Source organism: Zootoca vivipara, chromosome 9 (assembly GCF_965207765.1).
Source record: "Zootoca vivipara chromosome 9, rZooViv2.hap1.1, whole genome shotgun sequence".
NCBI classification, from domain to species: domain Eukaryota; kingdom Metazoa; phylum Chordata; class Lepidosauria; order Squamata; family Lacertidae; genus Zootoca; species Zootoca vivipara.
The window spans coordinates 35,418,627-35,435,696 of NC_142592.1; the positions used below are offsets into that span (position 1 = coordinate 35,418,627).

General features: G+C 43.8%; 1 protein-coding gene across 17 annotated transcripts in view; it reads right to left on the bottom strand.

Moving 5' to 3' along the window:
- ATP2B1 (ATPase plasma membrane Ca2+ transporting 1) overlaps window positions 1-16,810 on the bottom strand; it is a 72,231-nt gene extending 55,421 nt beyond the window's left edge. For 6 of the 17 annotated variants that reach the window (XM_088651848.1, XM_088651846.1, XM_088651843.1 and 3 more), the window contains exon 1: window positions 15,768-16,323. The gene's annotated coding sequence lies outside the window, so the exon portion shown is untranslated. Of the gene's footprint in view, window positions 1-10,981; window positions 11,166-14,447; window positions 14,642-14,815; window positions 15,633-15,767 lie in introns of those variants that run through there. The other 11 variants (XM_088651845.1, XM_088651836.1, XM_088651844.1 and 8 more) reach the window with 9 other exon arrangements.
- Between the last annotated feature and the right edge of the window lie 260 nt (window positions 16,811-17,070).

A 17,070-nucleotide genomic window follows, 5' to 3' on the forward strand; every position in this document is an offset into this window, starting at 1 on the left:
ATAACTTTATATTTTATCACAGCAAGGGACTTTTTCTATAGGCAATGAACGGTAGGGTTAGAGTGAGACATTGCATGTTGTTCTATGTACCGTAGATTTCCTCTGCAAAGTTCCAATTTTTAAAAAATGCCCCCCCCAAAAAACCACCCAATCCTCTTGCATTTCTCTGCTCAGACTGCCAAGGCTAGAGAGACTATTTAACTCTTTCTCCACCTTTTCCACACTCAAGTGGCAGTCTGCAGAGGCTAATTTTGATTAATAATAACAGAAGAAAGCAACATGGAATTCTGTATCGTAACTAGTCTGTCTTTTAAGGAGCTTAAAAACAGGATGAGCTGTAGTGTCGTATTTGCAACTAGGACAAAGAAGGAAACCAAGGCCATTGAACAGGTGTCCTAGCAAGTTCTAACTGTGAACGTTGAGTTAAACAAAATTGCTAAGTTGAAAATATATAATAAATACAGCCATTTTGTATCACCATTTTAAAAATCACCCCAAATCAAATATTACAGAGGAGTTATGAAAGCTTGCTAGCTGTGATAAAAATATACTTATTTCTACTAATTTTAAGACACGGTATACAGTTCTGAACACACTGGAGGCAAGAAAAATCAAGTTCAGCTTTGTTTCCACTTTGTTGGAGGACACATGATTTTCATGTAAAAGGTAAAGGACCCCTGGATGGTTAATAGATCCAAACAATGTTAATTGGATATAATGTAAGATGAAACAATTTAGCCCAGAGAACAGAGGAATAAAGTTGCATACCTGTAAGGCTAACATTTATACTGTGCACAGGTGGTACAGATTTTGGACTGCATCCAACAACAGTTCTCCTCAAAGTAGGCTCAATGAAATTAAGAAACGTAAGTAACTTAGGGTTGTCAAATTCAATGGGTCTATTCTGAGTAGAACTTAGTTGGATTGTGCATTATGTAGCACATCATTGATATGGAATTTGCCACAATAATATAGAGTGGCAGCCACTGATTTGGTTGGCTTTAAAAAGCAGATTAAACAAATTCTTGGATAATAAGGCTATCAAGAGCTACTATCCATGCTAGCTGCATATCAAGTATCTCCAGCATCAAGAGGTGGGAATTCTCTAACTAACAGCTGCTGTGAGAATGTTGTGATGCTCATATCCTGCTTGTGGATTTGCCATAGGCATCTGGCTGACCACAAGATGTTGAACTAGATGAGGTTTGGGTTTGGGTTATTATGTCTTTAATGGTAGACATTTTGGTAAAGGTCTGAGAAACAGCCCATAGGATTGCATGGTCCTTCCCAATAACACCTCTTCAAAACCATCCACACCTTGATCATGGGTTAAATGTTATCAGTATGTTCCAACTGTTGATGTTAATTAACATTTGAACTATTAAGACCTTATGACTTTGTTGTCACAAGATTGCCACTATATGACCTGGCTACCCTACTGAACAGTTTTCCTTTGCAATGCATCCCTTTCACTCCCAATCCGAAGCATGACAAATGACTTCATGTGGTATTAAAGAACTCCCCCAATTCCTGGCTCTTTTGCACTGCTTAACAGCACTGTAAGTTATACTCACATTTGTATTCAACAAAGTAATCCTGTTAGCATAATGACTTTCTGCCTATGCAACAGGATTTTCTTTTCTGTGCCTCCCCTCCCGCCCCCAGCAACTGATCTAGAGGGTTAGCAGGGGCATGTCAGGATGTTTAGCATTGAAGGATGATTTTTATTCAGTTATGAAGTGGTGGATTCCCAGGCTACCACCAGGTGAACACGTGTATTTTCCTGGATTGCCTTGTTCTGTTTTGTTATTGGTGTTTTTCTTCTCCACTTTCTGAGATTGCATCAATGCAAGATTTAATTGGAATACAGAGAACTGGCAAACACACTACAAGATTTAACCCCTGCTCATCAACTCACAGAGGAGGTTGAATTCTGCTCAGTTAGGGTGACCCCATACACTTTGCAAAGCTGACCCACAATGTGAGATGAGAAAAAGATCTGGCCCACCAGACGAAAAAGATTCCACACCTGTGAATTAGCAGAACAGAATAGGGTATTTCTGTCTATGTTTTTTAAAAACGTATCCATGCTTTACACTATTTGAGAAGCTACTGTCTAATATGGATCGAAGACTGGTAATACAAAATCAGGATATATAGATAAATTAGAACAAGGGTTTGTGAAAACCCCATGAAATGCCTTAAGGATGAGCAAGAAAGTCTTAAAACATTTTAAATGTTGTATTTGGGTGTAAACCATACAATCAGTTATCTGTGTTTTTCATTCATACAGCAGTGAAGTTGAAATACAATCAGTTATCTGTGTTTTTCATTCATACAGCAGTGAAGTTGAAATACTGAAAATGATAGAAAACTGAAGGATCAGAATCAGTATAGTATATTTTTGATGGTTGGGGTAATGAAATGAATTTTATAATACACAGCACACACACACGGTTTACTTGACAGAAAGCTTTTAAGCAGATTTCTTATAACGGATGACATGTGTAGAAATGCAGTTTGATTTTTGAAAATGGAATGTTTAACACTTTGTTTGTTTTAATTTGTATGCGAACTGTTGCTACTTGTTGTACAATATATTTCAATTCATAATAAAACTGAAGGACACCAATGTATCTGTCATGTGAAATAAGCACATGCCATGAATTCCAAACCTTAACCTTTCACAGGTCCCACTGATGTTTTTGAAAGCTTTCAAAATATGAATCCTTAAGAAAGGCATCAACAAAACTGTTTGCCACATTCACGAAGGTGAGTGTGACTCTGCTGACTGGTGAGCACAATGAGAGAAGCAAGTCAGTCTCAGCACTGAAGTCGCAGAACTGAATAAAAACTAAACAACAACCACCTATTAATTACAAAACATGAAATGCTGGAGTTAGTTTGGCAGGTGCCCAAACAGCCTTGGTGATACAGGTCCAAACCACAAAGTCTGTCCCTGCCTAAAGGCACTTATGATCAATGCCCAGCAATGCATTCTCCCCACTTCATCTTTCCTTTAGGAAAGGCAGATGTGCTCAGGACTGGACCCCTGTGCTTAATTTAAAGACATAACCCCCCCCCCCAAAAAAACTCATAGATAAATATCGCTGGGGCTTATTTCCCAGCTAGATACTTAGGATGTGTAGTATTGGAAGTATTCTACTTCTTTACATGTGGATCAGTATCTACCACTAGAGAGTACCAATCCATTTCTCATTTCTTTGCTTATTTTCTATCCCTTCATACTGTTATGAAACTTCAGCAATGTAGAGGCAGTGATCCTCAAAGGCTACATTTTAAAATGTTTCACTAACTTTAAGCAAAAAGTCAGATTCTGGGAACTCCAAGTCAACACAGTTATGTGCAATTCAGGGTTTTTCCTCTGGGACTGATGGGGGCTATAATCCATAACATCTGAAGGTCACCAGTTTGGGGAAGGCTGTCCTACATTCCCACAAAGCCTCAAGACCAGGAAAATCTCCATAGTAGTATTCAAGGGGGTGTGAAGAACTGCAGCCAGCTACCAAATTCTGTGCAAGTATTTTGAGTACACAGGTTCCTGTGATTCCAATCATACCTGTATACAGAACTAGCAAAAAACCAACCAAAATATTTCAGTTTCTGAGTGGAAAAAAAAAATCTCAAAGCTGAAATAATGCTAGAGATTCCTGTGCAAATATCCTAGTACTGTATAAGGTAAAATAAGGTGAATGACACCTGAATGCTTAAGTCCAGTCAAAGGCAACTATGGGATGCAGTGCTCATCTCGCTTCAAGCCGAGGGAGCCAACCTTTGTCCATAGACAGCTTTCCGGGTCATGTGGCTAGCATGACTAAACCGCTTCTGGCACAACGGACATCGTGACGAGTGCCAGAGCGCATGGAAAACCATTTACCTTCCCACCATAGCGGTACATATTTATCTACTTGCACTGGTACACTTTCAAACAGCTGGGTTCACAGAAGCTGGAACAGAGCAACAGGAACTCACCCTGTTGTGCAGATTCGAACTGCCAACCTTCCGATCAGCAAGCCCAAGAGGCTCAGTTGTTTAGACCACAGCGTCACCCGCACAGCGCTGTATAAATCAGCTTCCCCACCTACTTCAGTATCAGAAGGAAATATTTCTTGCATTACTTAGCAACATCATTGGTGCTTGTACAAAAGTTTAAAAAGTTCCACTGTTTAATAATCTGAAGATTACATACAAAAGTGCTTCTACGTTTGAGATATCACACACACACAACCTAAATATTAAAGTTACTAAAAGCAGATTTGCCTGCAACAAGCAAGTTTGTAGGAATGAATGTTGTTTCATGTCAGAATACCAGTATTAAACAGTCTAGTTACTGACTTCAGCTGAAAACATGAGATCTCACTAGATGGCATCATTTGTCTCCATTTCCTAAGATTGCAATTACTATATTGATTTAAGCACTATTTGTACTACTGAAGCAGGTTCTAAAACACAGCCATAATCTGCTAAAACCAGTTGTTGCCCATTACCCCTTCCCGACTATTAAAGGAGTACTGTGATGCCATGGAATGTCTGCAAACATCCGTAAGCTTAGGAAAAACTTGCCAGGGGAAAAGTGTTCATGAACAGTGCAGTTTCCATATGGAAAGATGTGGTTACGCTTGAGAGAAAGATTTCACACTAGGCCTACAGACCAGAGACATGCATGCTGTTGGCAGTAGAGGCAGAGACAGGTGTGCAGAGCAGGTAGTTTTAAGGCTGGAAACCAGTGTGATGAACACTGGAACTACAGCAAGGAGGCCCAGTGAGCAGTGAGCTTCAAGACAGAAGGCCTGAAGTTCAGGTTAGTCATTTGACCATTACATAACTATCCAATAATGGTCAAGAATTTAAAGCACCACTTTAGAACCACAAGACAGGCTATGAGCCCAGGTTAGCTTGTGAAACTGTGAAATTAACTATTTGTAGCTATCAGTGATACAGACAAGGAATTTTGTTTAAAATGAAATAAACACATCACATTTCTTTCTCTAAGGGCCTCAGAGCAAACTTAACAGCCATTTAAAAAAAATATGTTGGCTTTTAAACATGCTTATTGACCTAATACAGTGGTACCTCCGGTTGCGGACAGGATCTGTTCCGGAGTTTTAGTCGGATCCCGAGGTTGACCACTTCTGCGCATGCATGCGCAGCAAAACACTTCCGCTTTCACAACCCAAAGTTTACATTACCAAGGGTAATGTAAACCGCGGTGCTTCCAGTCGGGATTCAGGCCTCATCATGGGACTGAAACTGCCTTGGTCGCACTGGTTGATGATCTCCGGCGGGCTAGGGACAAAGGTGAGAGCTGTTTCCTAGTTCTGCTGGATCTCTCAGCGGCCTTTGACACCATTGACAATAACATCCTTCTGGACCGTCTAGAGGGGCTGGGAGCTGGGGGCACTGTTATACAGTGGTTCCGCTCCTTTCTCCAGGGTCGTGTCCAGAAAGTGGTGTTGGGGGATGAGTGTTCAGACCCCTGGGCTCTCACTTGTGGGGTGCCTCAGGGGTCCATCCTCTTCCCACATGCTTTTTAATATCTATATGAAGCCACTGGGAGAGATCATCAGGGGGTTTGGGCTGGGTGTTCATCAGTATGCGGATGACACCCAGCTCTACCTCTCTTTTAAATCAGAACCAGTGAGGAGAGTGAATGTCCTGTGTGAGTGCCTGGAGGCGGTTGGAGGATGGATGGCGGTTAACAGATTGAGGTTGAATCCTGACAAGACTGAAGTACTGTTTCTGGGGGACAGGGGGTGGGGGTGGGGGACTCCCTGGTCCTGAATGGGATATGTATGCCCCTGAGGGACCAGGTGCGCAGCCTGGGAGTCATTTTGGACTCACAGCTGTCCAAGGAGGCGCAGGTTAATTCTGTGTCCAGGGCGGCTGCCAGCTCCATCTGGAACGCAGGCTGAGACCCTACCTGCCTGCAGACTGTCTCACCAGAGTAGTGCATGCTCTGGTTATCTCCCGCTTGGACTACTGTCATGCGCTCTACGTGGGGCTACCCTTCAAGGTGACCCAGAAACTGCAATTAATCCAGAATGCGGCAGCCAGACTGGTGACTGGGAGCGGCCGCCGGGACCACATAATACCGGTCCTGAGAGATCTACATTGGCTCTCCGTACGTTTCCGAGCACAATTCAAAGTGTTGGTACTGACCTTTAAAGCCCTAAAGGCCTCGATCCTGTATACCTGAAGGAGCATCTCCACCCCCATCATTCAACCCGGACACTGAGATCCAGCGCCGAGGGCCTTCTGGCGGTTCCCTCACTGTGAGAAGCAAAGCTACAAGGAACCAGGCAGAGGGCCTTCTCGGTAGTGGCACCCGTCCTGTGGAATGCCCTCCCATCAGAGGTCAGAGAGATAAACAACTACCTGACATTTAGAAAATACCTAAAGGCAGCCCTGTTTCAGGAAATTTTTAATCTGTGATATTTTAATGTATTTTAATGTGTGTTGAAAGCTACTCAGAGTGGCAGGGGGACCCGGCCAGATGGGCGGGGTATAAATAAATAAATTATTATTATTATTATTATTATTATTATTATTATTATTACTGTACAGGGAAGGGATCGCCTACACCTAAGTAATGCATGTAACACAAGACTCTCCTTCAATTGGTGAGCAGGCAGGTTTTACACCTATCTTTTCCATCATATTATGCCACTACAAGGTGCAGATCTCCAACTAGAAAAATCATTTTGCTTTATAATTTTTAAAAACTTTCTAACACAATGGGCAATATTTCACCAATTTACAAGGCTACCCATCTATTGTAGCATTGAGTAAAGTAGGAATGAAAGGGGCAGAGGGAGCTAGTAATACACTTGGCATAGTAATGGGGGGTGGGGGTGGGAGTACTTTGTGCTATAAGGAGGAAGGGGATTGCTTGCTTTTAAAAGGGAAGCAGGCTTCAATTAAAATACTTGTATCTTACCCCAAGTTTATAAAGATAATCAGCCTCTCAAACACAGAAACTTTCCATAATGCTTTAATTTATCCATTCAACATGAAAGGTAGTTTTCCTCCCTCCAAACCACTTCTAAAACACAGCTTTTTATGTGAAAAAGAGCCCAAATTATTTAAATGTTTGTACTGACAGGAGGAAAACTTCTACCCCTAAGGTACAGCCATCCAGTTTAAACCAAAATTAGTATTCTCTTCTGCTTCAACAGGGTGTATAGTCAGAGAAACCCTTTTCAAGTACCTACTACTACTGATGAGCTTTGAGCTATGGCTGCAAATACACACACACAGGCTTTTCTAGTTCCCTTTCTTACAACAGCCACATCCTGTACCCCCAAAAGTTGCTATTCAACCAAGATTCAAACAAAGTGCATAAGAATTCGACCAGAGGTTTTAAATCACTCACAGGTGCGCTACGTTAATACACTGGAGCAGGATTTGATATCTACCCAGGTATTCTATGCTCTTTCCTCAGACTACACTAGTCTGATTTTAGAAACATATCACCTCAAATCAGTATAAATTGTACTACAACCTTAGATAGTTGCTCAATTAAATTTAAAAGGTACCTCCAATTAATTAGCCAGTAGATTTTAAAGAATGAATGTGTAATATAAACAGCATTCTTAAACAAAAATTACAATTGCAAGGAAAGTAACAGTGCCATCTTTATTTTATTTAAACATGTTGTATACAACTTTCTATAAATACTGTACAAGAAATACAATATAGAGGTATTCCTTTCTATACCTGAGAACATTGAGAGAGAAATGATAACTGATACATTACATATGTAGAAATTCTGACTATTAAGTGGATTAAGCCAAAGGCCCATCTGGTCCAACAACCTGTTCTCACAGTGGCCAACCAGATGCCTATGGGAAATCCACAAGCAGAACCCAAGTGCAATAGTACTTTCCCCCCACTGTGTTCCCAGCAACTGGTATGCAGAGATATAATGTCTCTGACCCTGGAGTGGTAGGCTTTAAACTGTGGAAACCTGAGTATTTTAAATGGCCAAATGTCTGACTCGGCTTTCTCAAATGTATGGTATACGTCAGTTAACCTCATTAAAGCAATCTTGATTGGCCATGAACTTGTCAAAAGATTAAGTATGACTAAATTTGCTAACAAGGAAAAAACATTGTTTTTAATAATGTATTTCTGGTACCACTTAATACCACTTGTTACTTATAGTCAGAATGTTGATAGCAGGTGTGTGTACTATTGACCAAACTGCCAGTTTAGACTTTATGGTCACTGAAGCACGTTTAAACACCTTTCAGGTAGCAGTCAACACAAAACCAACCTTAGTACCAAGCCTGATTACAAAATCCAGCACAAAAAACCCTCAACCATCTACAATTTAAGATGTGCAAGGGTACATAGCCAACAGAATTCATCTGTCTTCAAAATGCCTTTAATAAAATAGCATTTTCCTTAGGGAAAGCATCCAACTACGATTTAATGGAGTGTTTCCCAAACTTGGGTCTTCAGCTGTTTTTGGACTACAACTCCCATCATCACCAGATAGCAGGACCAGTGGTCAAGAATGATGGGAATTGTAGTCCAAAAACTCTCGACCCAAGTTTGGGAAACACTGGTTTAATGTGGCATGCTAACCAGGCCACTGACAAGTATTCTAACAGGGAGGTGCTAAAGCTGAAAAGGTGCTTATTGTAACCTTATTAAAGAAAAATACAAAATGTAAGGGATTAGGTGGCAAGATCAAAGGTTCAACTCACTCCTTTAACAAAGATCACCTCTGCCTTCACCACCCATGAACTGCAGAAACATAATGGAAAGCAGGAGTGTTTGTGGTGAGCTTTTGCAAAAGGCAGAAAAAAGTTGCATATGCCTTCTGTAGGAGTTTAGCATGATGGCCACATAAAATGCCTCTCCCTTTCCACAAGCCTGTCCTGATGTCAAATGTTTGACAGGCATCAGGACAACCACAAATAGTGGCTGGCTATCGTGCAAAATAAAAGTTTTGTGGATATCTGCAGAAAGATACAGTGGTACCTCGTCTAGCGTCCACCTCATCAAACGCCCGTTCCATCGAACATCTGTGGCAAACCCGGAAGTACCAGAACGGGTTACTTTCAGGTTTGCCGCTCGTGCATGTGCAGAAGTGCTAAATTGTGCTTCGTGCATGCACAGAAGCACAAACCGCTCCGCGTGTGTGTGCTTTGTCCAGCGTCCTTTTCAGCCAGTGACCGGAGCTCTGAAACGGATCCCAGTCACAAAACGAGGTACTACTGTACTTTCTTCAGATTGAAGGGATCTGTCATCAGTCTCTGGATCTTTGGAATCTTTTGAAAGGAAAATGCAACATTCTGACAAAATATGCTTTGTTCCATGATGCTTTCCAGTAGAAAAAGAGAATTAGACAGCAACTTGCCAAAGGCTACCTGGAAATCATGGTTGAACAGTCAGTTGAAAACATTGAAGCAGGAAATAACTCGGTATGACTTAGGAAGACCTCAAAGACTAGAGAAAATGGAATGTTCAATAGTTATTAACTGGACACAAATGGATAGTTGGGTTATCAGAGAAGACTTTAAGTATAATATTTTTGTGATGTCTCAAAGCAACTACACGTCAAGATTGTCAGATCTGATAAATAAGGTTTTAATATTCTTATCTGATACATTAATTAAAACCCACAGGCCCCAAGCAAGATCTACTCTCAAAGCCTTTCCTCTTTTTTAGGAAGGGTGTGGGGACACGTTTCAGTGGCAAAACCTGCCTAACGTACATCATGCAAACCAACTACGTGCCACTCCTTGGATATGTACAGCCCCGGACTGCCAGGGAGATTCTAAAACTCATTGTTTGCAATCTTATTTGTGAGCCAGCTTCAGTTGCATATCAACACACTTCAGTTATGTTTTGTGTTTCTCCAAGCTCAGAGTTTTCAGTAGAGTTGGCATCAGTTTTTCCATTGTGTTTCAACCAATCAATTTAACTATGTGCTGTACCTGTTATATGAAGATCTCACCATGTGAACTGCTGGAAGTTTAATCTGCCATTTGGGGTAAGTAGGGTTGCTAGCTCTTCAACTGCTCAGGCTAGCTGTGCCTTTAAAGGCAGATATTATTAGGTGTCATTGTTTATTTGCATGCTGTAAAGATATTCTGCCTAGTGATTCTGCAGAAGCTGCTGTTAAGGCTGAAAAACAGGCCAGCATGGGTTGTCTGGTCAGTTGGCAACCCTAGAAAAGATAGATTTAAATATGTGAGTGAAGAAACCAATGGAAGTACAGATATAAACAAGGATGTAGATGTACAAGAAAGAAAAATGGGTAGCAAGCTCTCAGAGTAGCACATTAAGGAGTGAGCAAAAAAAGAGTAAATGTTAAAAGATGCAGGTGCAGATAGACTTTGCGGTAGAAAAAGAGGAAAACAGAAAGGGTGTGCAGAAAAACCTGCTGGTATGGAAACATGAGAGTGCCACAGAGTGCAAAGAAAAAAGAAGGATTAGAGGTAGAAGCACAGAGACCCCAGGTGGAAAGGAAATATAAGGAGATGGCAGCAGACTGGTGAGAAAAGTGTGCATGCTCCAATGTGTGGAGAGAGAAATATAGGGAAAGAATGTTTTAATAGGTAAGAGTACAGATAGAATGTGTTATGTGCAAAAGATTGGCAGACTGAATTGTATTAAGACACAGACTGTTCTGAAATTAAAATAGCCGTGCAGCCCTCTTGTAACAAAAATGAAAATAGCCCTCAGTGCTTTGGGTTGCCTCTTCCTATTCTGAAGCATCAGGTGTATCACAACTGGAGATGGGGGTCTGATCTATGACTCAAAAGGTTTCCTGGGGACAGATGTATGACGTGCGTTTTCCTGGACAGTTTATATATTATGCAACATGGACATGGTAACGTATATGAACATCTACTACGGTAGCTTGAACACTTAACCACAAGTTTGGAGACAGGAATTTATGCCTAGCATGAAAGCACCTAGTGTAGCCATGCAATTTCCCACTCACCTGCTTGTTGAAAACTGCACACTGCTCCATCACTGTGGAGAACTACTTCTGGGACTTTAAATCCTGGAGTACAAGAGAGTATATGTGCAGCCACCAACAGAATATGTTTTCTATACTTAGAAATGCAGCAAAGGTATGGGCAGCAGCTCTACAGAAGAAGTGGGGCAAGAAAAGATAAAGGCAGCTGGGAGAAAGAGAAAGAATCCTGTTAAGTGAAGGAGGGAGTTGGTAAGTGCTGCTTCAAAACTTAAAAGGCAGAGTTAGCAACTCCGAAGGTATTGGCATTTCTATTGCAAGGCCTGTCAACTTCTGCTTTTCAATTTTATGGTATACAGTATTTGAGATTACATTTTACAACATCAGGAACGAACAGGCAAAATGTTACCACAACTAGGTACCAAATGAATGAGATCCACAAATGTGTATCTGTATACCCATTTAAATTTAGTTCAGAAAGGCTCCTATAAGAGTGCAGAACATATAACATGAGAGGTTATTATGTATATGGGGGAAACTTTCTAGGTCCCAACCATGTTTAAAGCTTTATAGGCCCATGACCAGTACCTTAAGTTGTCTTATACTCTAAAAGCACCCCAAACCTATGCTACTTGATTAAACGTTGGATCCATTCTTCTGGACTACAAGATCTGCCAACTACTGTATTATTATTACCATGATCCAGCATCCAAAATGGCTGACTGAGAGACAGACAGACAGATACACACAAACCATTTTAATATGAAGTTCAGATTAGCTATAAGGTATTCATTAGCTCTAAGAAATGGAAGTTACATGAAATGTAAGAGCGACAGCTTTTCTACTTATAATATGCAGCATGATGGTGGTCTTTGGTGCTAGATAAGCTGCCTCCTCCCTAGATAGAAACTACCCAACAGTGCAACCCTATGCATGCTTACTCAGAAGTAATTCCCAATGTAATTCAATAGCACTTACTTCAAGGTAACCATACATAGAATTACAACCCAATTTGCAAGATCCAACATACATAGATAGCAAGTACTTTCTAGTATTATAGGTGTGTATAAGGTGTGTATGCCCATAAATGCCCAGCGTTCAAGGTAAAATGAAACAATTTTTCTTAGCACAAAAAATATTTACATTTTAAGGGAAATTCTCCATTACAACCTGCAAAACACACACACACACACACACGTGTGTGTTTATATATATAGGTTTATTATGCAAAGGATAAGGGACAACATGCCTTATCAACAAGAAAACTAAACCATTAAGTATTTTCATATGTACAGGGCTGCACCACCCACCTAAAACATATAGACTCAGTGTCCATTCGCTACCAACTATCCAAGAAGAAACACTGTCACCTGCCTTTATTAGAAACTAGATCCCAAGGCAGTTGGACAATAACCTACCAACATGTGTGCCCAATAATAAAGTGTTTAAATCTTCATGAGAGTCATTTTTGCTGGTTTTTAGAATCTTACAAGATTTACCACCTGCTATCTTCGTGCCAAGACTAACTGTAGCATGAGTAACGCATTTCAAAAGAAATATTGCTGAATACAACTGATAAATCTAGAAGTTTTTTTCCTTCAAAAAATAGAATTTCTATTCATTGTGAACAGATCAATTTTAATCTCATGTCAAAAACCATTTCAGAATGAGCCACAATACTCAAGTTGTCACCTGTGAAACATTTATAAATGAGGTTGCTACAACCATTTCAGAACAGATCACCTAAAATAATCTATATTTACAAACCCAAAAACCAATGACTGCTTGCTATTACTTAATTTTGCAATACACAAGGGTGGGATTTCAGCGTATTCAGTTGCAGTTATAGTCTGTGGAACACGGCCTTTAAGTAGAAGCAAAATGCAAAGGCATCTGCTTCCCTCTGGTTTGATTTTAATAGGAATACAACTTGCAAGGTAACATACATTTTAGTATAAATATTCACTATTATCATTATTGTGTATTTGCAACACCAGAGGTACTGCCCAGAAATAACTATAGAGATAAGTATACATCTCATGTAGCCTGTGTGTCATCTTTGAAACACACCATGCTGCTTGCTAATTCTGAGTTTTAAACTTGAAAGACAGTGAGTTCATGCTAACTAGAAACAGTCATGGGGTTTCATATTGAAAATATGTTGTAGAAACTTAGGAAGCTGCATTATGCCAAGTTAGATTACTGGTCCATCAAGCCCAGTACTGTAATATTAGAAGGGGCACTGCTAATCAATAATATGAAATGCTCCCCTTGTCATAATCAGAGCATCAACACACATAGCTATGCTCCTCTTTCTCCATAAAGACAGCCATCTAGGTGATAGATTTGCTACCATTGCATTAATCCACACAAAAAACTGTTTTACAAATAGATCAACACCTAAACAGAAACAGTTTAATCCATCTTTTATTTCAACTCCTTTTTCTATTTGCATCCACTACGCCATAAATACTGTCACTTCTGATCTGATGATCATGTAGACTTCCACAATTGGAACTGAAGTTCTAAAATGTTAAGGACCATAAGGTACTGAAAGGTACTTATTTAATGTGTGATTATTTCTTCATACTTAGCCTGCATTACTATAATAAAAATACTAATTAGTATTTAAGATCAACTGCCAATGGGGGGGGGGTGTTTTGGCCAAGAGACCAATTACTACATCGGGTATGGACATTAAGTGTGTATTTCTAGTATTCCTATGGTATCTCTTGTATGAATATAAATTCTACATAGTGATGCTAAACCATTACATTGTGCCTTTTGATACCCTTGGCTTTGTTCTCATTGCCACAGGATCTGCATTTGGTTGTATACATATATACTATGTGAGTGTCGTATCTATCCCCAATTTCTATGGCTGCCTTCCACAATGTGTTGCCCTATGGATTTCATCCAACAGTATTTCTCATCAGCCTCAGCCAGCATAGCCAATGGTCAGATATGATGGGGATTGTAGTCCAGCAGTATCTGAAGGGAACTACATTGAGGAAGATTGCTTTATGACATAGTAATATTTTACATTTCTATTTCTTTTGGAAATTACTAAAGAATTATTAACCTCACATACTTCATATATCTTTGGCAGGGGGTAGGCTGAGGCTACAATAATAGAGGCATGTTTTAAAGGCAACAAGTGAATTAATGGCAGAGATAAGTTTTCAACCAGGGACTTGCAGGCTCCCAGTCTCAGCCACCAACTCTTAAATGGATGAGCAACCTAAGCTTGATTTACAATGATAAAAAGCAAGGCATACTACTCTGTGAATCAGCAAATACATTGAGTTCCTATACTTGCATTCGTAGAATGCGAGCAAAGCAGTTCAGTTATCTTAAACATCTCAAAGGGGAGGGGGTGAGGGATAAATATAGCACAAGGGAAAATGGCATTATTCAAGACTCTTACAACAGAATTTAATCAAATCCACAGACCAAGAAGAGACAGGTACTTCAACTAGGAACCTCCTACCTTGTTCTAATGAAACTGGATCTTTGCCAGCATAGTCTTCTACATTAGGAGTGGTTACAGTAGGTACAAATTGGCAACAACAAGGTCAGATACTCCAAATGTTTATCAGTTAGTTTCCAGGTAAGTTGCTCACAAAAGTTTTTCCTCCAACTATATCCAACTTTTTACATCCAGGAAGTATATGCGCCAGCTGTCTGGAAGATGAATGTGAAGATATTCCTGGTCACCCATCTAAGTTCCCTTTGGGCAGATAGTAGTGTGGCAAACAAGCAGCGCTTTCTTCCTATGAAGTACACACAGCAATGTTCCCCCTCAATCCCACACCTCATCCCACTACTGCCACCGTGAAGGCATCTTCATGAACTCACGTGGTGTTCACATCCAAAGGTTAGGCAAACCACTTGGCGGAGATGACAGGGTCATGAAAACTTTCGATGAAATGGGATAAATCCTAAAGCCACCTTCCTCACATACAAACGCTTGCCCCGGGGAGGCTGCTTTGGTCAGCCTTGCCGGCCCACGCGGCATTCGAGGGCGCTTCCAAAATGTTCATAACCGACACATGCAACTAAACCATTAGTAAATCACTTTAACGTCGTGATAAACCACACAGAGGAGCTCGTGCAGGGAGAGAGAGAAGCCTGACATCCCGCTCTATTTCCAACCACAACCCCTGACTTGAAAGGAAGCAGTCAGGCTTAGCAGGTAGGAGCAGGAGGACCCTCGGCCGCTACCCTCCGGCTCCCGGCTGCCTTCCCCAAGAGGAGAGAGGCTGGCCGGGTGGCTGGGCGCCCCGCAGGGCGGGTAAATAGAAGCTCAAGGCTGCCGAGGATGATAATGCCGTGCATTGGCGGCGACGTAATCCCGGCTACTTAGCCCGGCAGAGCAAACCGGAGACCAAGAAGCACCTTCACCTAACGGGCGCCCGGCGGCCCATTCTAAAGAGCAGCTGCCGCCGCGCGTCGGCGGACCAACCGGAGAGGCATGAGGGGAGAGCTCTCTCCCTTTCCCTCGCCCAGCTGCCGGGCCGGCGAGGAGGGGGCGGGCGGGCGGAGGTGCTGCTCCCGGGCTGCCCTCAAGGTCACGCCGCGCCTCGCATCGAGGCGGCCGGCGTGGGCTCCCCGTGGGAAGGAGGGGCGCGAGCAGGGCCCACTGCGCCGGCCAGGTCTCCTGCTCCTCACCCCCACCCCGCGGTCGCCTCCTTCCGGCAGGCTAATCCGCCTCGCCACCTGCGCCTCCGGAGGTGCCCCGTCCTACGCCCTCGCCGCGTCCTCTCTTCGGGCTGCCCGGCCGCACGCTGCCCACCCTTCCGCCTCTTACCTCAGGGTCCGCTGCCGCCAAGCCCCACACGCGGCCAGCGCCGCCGCCACCACCTCCAGTGCCTGCCTGCTGCACAGGGTCCCCCCACCCCGCCCCAGAGCGCGCGAGCCCCAGCCGCCGCCAAGCCCGCCTGAGACCGGGAGGGAGGGGAGGGAGGGAGCTGGCGGCGGCAGCAGCAGCCGGAGCGAGGGAGGGAAGGAGGGAGAGGGGGAGGAGGGAGCCGGGCGCCCTGCCCCGCCCTCCGCGGTAGCTCCCCAGCAGCAGCGCCTCGCCCTCGCTAGTCAGCGGCAGGCAGGCGCGCGGGCAGCGCTCGGCTCCCTTTGCGGAGCCATATGCCGCGCGGGAGGGAGCCGCTGCCTTTGCCGCCTCCCAGCCACAGGCTCTCCTTCTCTGCTGCCCGCTCGCTCGCTCGCTCGCTCTCCACTGCGAGGGTCGGCCACTTACTAGTCCGTTCGCCCGCTTCTCCTGAGGCGAGCCGTCCTCCCCAAAGCTACGGTAGCCACCAGGTTCCGAATCGGCTCGGACCCCCCCCCCTCACTCACACTCACTCACACTCACTCACACGCTCTCCCCGGTCCCCGTCACGTGACAGGGTCTCGCTTGGGTTGGAGGAAGAGGCGGGGGTCTGAAGGCGCGGCGCCTTCACGGGTAAGGGGGGGCGGGGGGGAGAGAAAGGGCGGAGCCTCCGATTGGCACTGGCTCCTGAAGGGCGGCGCGTGCCGATTTCTCCGCCTCCCCTGCCTCCCGCTATTGGTCGGAGTTGCCTGACGTGCTTGTTTCCATGACGTATGTGGGTCGGGCTGAGGCGTTTGATGAGGCCCGGCGGGCTCCGGGTCGTTGACTTTGCCACGAGCGTCTCCCTGGGGAGGGGCGGGGGGGAGGCTAAGGCGCTTTTGCCCCTCCTCTTCCACCTCCCTTGCACGTCCCCGCTCCATTGGGCCACCCCATCCCCCCACAAACTGCGGGCAGGGGGTCGTCTGGAGCCCGCGCGGGTCGCTCTGGCCGTTGACTCACTTCAGGCTGGGAAAGGCGAGGAGCGTGTGGAGGAGGATTTGGGGGGAAAGCGGGGGGAGGGGGCGGTTAGAAGACCCAACTGCCAAAGCAGGCGGAGGTCGCCGTTTGTCAGCTCGCGAGCGCGAAACATACGCCCTCGAGGAGACCGCAGAGAAAACTCCGAGCGGCGTCTGCGATTGAAATGACAGAACGAGAGAAGAGACTTCGACGTGCCTGAGCAATGGGCCGTCTTAGGGAGGAGCGGGAGGTGGGCCTGAAGGGGTTAGAAGGCAGTGCACACAAGCCAATG